The sequence below is a fragment of the Thamnophis sirtalis genome, unplaced genomic scaffold (genome assembly GCF_051295495.1).
Source record: "Thamnophis sirtalis isolate CommonGarterSnake01/CBP01778 unplaced genomic scaffold, rThaSir2_p1.2 scaffold_13, whole genome shotgun sequence".
Lineage (NCBI taxonomy): Eukaryota > Metazoa > Chordata > Lepidosauria > Squamata > Natricidae > Thamnophis > Thamnophis sirtalis.
Window position 1 is genome coordinate 46,328,872 of NW_028261393.1, and position 4,494 is coordinate 46,333,365.

Below are 4,494 nucleotides of genomic sequence, written 5' to 3' on the forward strand. Positions count from 1 at the left end.
TTGTAAAAGAGAGATGGCAGGTATTTCAAGCATCTTCCCACTGGAATCACGAACCCAATCTTATCAAAACAGAATAACAGAGTATGGAAGGGACCTTGGAGAACTTCTAGTCCAACCCCCAGATCAGGCAAGAAGCCCTGTCATATCAGACAAATAGCTATCCAACATCTTCTTAAAAACTTCCAGTGTTGGAGCATCCATAACTCCTGGAGGCCAGTCTTTCCACTGGTTAATTGTTCTAACTGTCAGGAAATTTCTCTGTAGTTCTAGATTGCTTCTCTCCTTGATGAGTTTCCACCCATTGCTTCTTCTCCTGCCCTCAGGTGCTTTGGAGAATATGTTGACCCCCCCCCTCTTCTTCATGACAACCCCTTAGATATGGAACTCTGCTATCATGTTACCCCTTGTCCTTCTCTTCATCAGACTAGACATACCCAATTCAAGCAACTGTTCTTTATAAGTTTTAGCCCCCCCCCCCCGATATCCCCTAATCATCTTTGCTGCTCTTCTCTGCACTCTTTCCAGAGTCTCAACGTCTTTAACACATTGTGGCGACCAAAACTGGATGCAGTATAGCAATAGCAATAGCAATAGCAATAGCAGTTAGACTTATATACCGCTTCATAGGGCTTTCAGCCCTCTCTAAGCAGTTTACAGAGTCAGCATATTGCCCCCAACAACAATCCGGGTCCTCATTTTACCCACCTCGGAAGGATGGAAGGCTGAGTCAACCTTGAGCCTAGTGGGATTTGAACAGCCGAACTGCAGAATTGCAGTCAGCTGAAGTAGCCTGCAGTGCTGCATTTAACCACTGCGCCACCTTGGCTCAGTGCTCCAAGTGTGGCCTTACCAAGGCATTACAAAGTGGTATTAACACTTGACGTTGATTCTATTGCTCTGTTAATGCAGGCTAGAACTGACTTTTTTGGCAGCTGCAGCACATGGCTGACTCAAGGTAGCATTTTTTCAGATATACGGATATGATTAAAAAGCAAAAGCTCATTTCATGCAGAAATGCAGAAACTCCATGAATCTGATGAAACTTGTAGAATGTAGATCCTCCCCACCACACTATAAGAAAGATGTTGAGACTCTAGAAAGAGTGCAGAGAAGAGCAACCAGGATGATTAGATGACTGGGGGCTAAAACATACGATGAACAGTTGCAGGAACTGGGTGTGGCTAGTCTAGTGAAAAAAAGGACCAGGGGAGACATGATAGCAGTCGTCCAATATTTGAGGTGCTGCCACAGAAAGGAAGGGCTCAAGCAATTATTTTCCATGACATCTGAAGGCCAGACAAGGAATAATGGATGGAAACTGAACAAGGAGAGATTCAACCTGGAAATAAGGATAAATTTTCTGACACAGAGAGCAATCAACCAGTGGAACAGAAGTTGCTTTCGGAATTTGTGGGAGCTTCATCACTGGAGGCCTTCAAGAAGAGATTGAACTCCCATCTGTCAAAAATAGTGTAGGGTCTCCTGCTTGGGTGGAGGGTTGGACTAGATGCCTTACAAGATCCCTTCCAAATCTTAACCTGTAATTGGATGAAGGGAGTCATAGTTCATGAAAGTTTATGCTTTCAACAAAATTTATTCCTCTGAATAGTTGCTGCCAGGGACCTTCTGATCTGTGGCTACCACAGCCTAGCATGGCTTTCCTCCTGGAACTTGGTTGTTGTTAACACAAAGTTGTGTCCAACCCATTTTGACCCCATGGACAACGTTTCTCCAGGCCTTCCTGTCCTCTACCATCCTCTGGAGTCTATTTAAGCTCACACCGACTGCTTGGGTGACTCCATCCAGCCACCTCCTTCTCTGCCGTCCCCTTCTTCTTTTGCCCTCAATCATTCCCAGCATTAGGCTCTTCTCCTGGAACTTTAGCTATTCCTGTTTAATGAGCCATACTTGGAGCTGCAAACTGAAGCTTCCTTTTCATGAACAGTTGGAGATAAGATTTAATTTTGTTTCTTCAACGAAGAGAAAGTTCAACAACCTTTCTGACAGATTTATGATGCGCAACAAGCTAGAAGAATGTTTCTATTCTTTTTCGCCTTCCTGCTCCACCTGTTTTGTAAATATCACTGTGGGGAACTCCAACTGTTCATGAGACGGAGCCTGGGAAGAAAACTATTCAGAATGAAGGGGCATTGCAGGGGAAAGTCTGGCTTACTACCCAGTGGTGGGTTTCAAAAATTGTTCGAACCTACTCTGTGGGTGTGGCCTCCTTTGTGGGAGTGGCTTGCCACCCATGTGACCGGATATGAAGATGCCGAAGACACTTGTCAGAACCACCTTAAATTACCTCACACACAGCACTGGCATGCATAAGAATAGGATGTAAACTTGTTTTTTAAAAGGCATCTTTGGTTTGCGTTAAAACAACTTCAACACACGCAATGTTCTGATTGCACCACAAACGCAGTAGTCATCATTACCTTTCACAAAGGCACTGAGTTTTATAAATATGAGCATGATAGGGTAGAATAATCATATCCAAGGACCAGTGGTGGAACCTCTTCTGTAGGTGTGGCCTGCTTTCCGGGTCCACTGGTGGAACCGGTGGGCGGTTAGAAAATTTCACTACTAACAGAGATACAAAAGTGGGCGGTAGGTATAAAAAGGTTGACTACTCCTGATCTAATTTTTAACCCAGTCTGATCCTACTTAGCATTCCAAATTTGGCCAAGTTGAACTTGATACTACTACCTTCCATCCTTCCGGGGTGGGTCAAATGAGGATCCAGATTGTTAGAGGCCATATACTGACTCTAAACCAGTGGTGGGTTTCAAAAATTGTTTGAACCTACTCTGTGGGTGTGGCCTCCTTTGTGGGAGTGGCTTGCTGCCCATGTGGCCGGATATGAAGATGCCGACACTTGTCAGAACCACCTTAAATGACCTCACACACAGCAGTGGCATGCATAAGAATATGATGTCAACTTGTTTTTTAAAAGGCATCTTTGGTTTGCGTTAAAACAACTTCAACACACGCAATGTTCTGATTGCACCACAAACACAGTAGTCATCCTTACCTTTCACAGAGGCACTGAGTTTTATAAATAGGAGCATGATAGTGTAGAGTAATCATATCCAAGGACCAGTGGTGGGTTTCAGAAAGTTTGGAACCTCTTCTGTAGGTGGGGCCTGCTTTCCGGGTCCACTGGTGGAACCTCTTCTAACCGGTTCGGTAGATTTGACGAACCAGTTCTACTGAATAGGTGCGAACTGGTAGGAACCCACCTCTGTTACTACCTTAGTTTGGTTTGAGATTGATCAAACTCCATTTGCATCAAATCTTCAGCAATTTCTATAATAGTGAGCCTCAAAAGAGTTCTATTGTTTCTGGAAGTCTGTGGACATTCTCAGTCATTCCAGATCATGCTTGTCCCAAATTTTTCAAAAGGCAACTGGACTTTGTTTTTCCTCAAAGATGTTTGCAAGAATATTGATATTCCTTGCCGTTATCACTCAGAGACAGTACTACAGACTAGATGATGCAAAGGAAGATCAATCCTTCCATTCTCCACCATTCAGTCAGAACTGAAGAAGCTTCTTGGATGAGAAGCAAAGCATCTACAAGGAAAACAACAAGTCCAGTTGCCTTTTGAAAAAGCACCTTAAGGGACATCATTTCTGGAAGGCATTTTCTGTTGGATCTGTGCATTTTTGGATGCAATGTGTGACTTAATCTCTTGAACAGTCTACGACATTGTAGCTGAGTTTGATGGAAGAAACACTTTGAACCCATGTGTTTATTTTACATATCAGTAACTACCATAAAAGTGATGTGGTGGCTCAGTGGCAAAGACGCTGAGCTTGTCGACCAGAAAGGTCAGCAGTTTGGCGGTTCGAATCCCTAGCATCGTATAACGGAGTGAGCTCCCGTTACTTGTCCCAGCTTCTGCCAACCTAGCAGTTCAAAAGCACATTAAAAATGCAAGTAGAAAAATAGGAACCACGGGAAGGTAACAGTGAGCGCTAAAGCTAAAAATAACCCCTAAACCTAAACCTAACCCCCCGAAACCTAACCCTAAATCTAACCCTAAACCTAACCCTTAACCTAACCCTAAACCTAACCCTAAACCTAACCCTTAACATAACGCTAAACCTAACGCTAACCCTTAACCTAACCCTAACCCTAAACCTAACCCTTAACCTAACCCTAACCCTAACCCTAACCCTAACCCTAACCCTAACCCTTACCTTAACGTGAATCGGCTTGCTTTCAAAGCGCTTTTTAAAGCGCTCTTTTTTCTCCGCGGTTGCTGTTGTCGCGCTGCTGATGACGTCAGCGACGCACTTTAATCGGGCGCGCTTTAATGGACCACGGTTTTGTCATGCCACGACCACAGAGACGTCTTTGGACAGCACTGGCTCTTTGGCTTTGAAACGGAGATGAGTATTGTTCCCTAGTGTCGGGAACGACTAGCACATATGTGCGAGGGGAATCTTTACCTTTAACTACCATAAATATCATCTAAGTCAGCAGTGG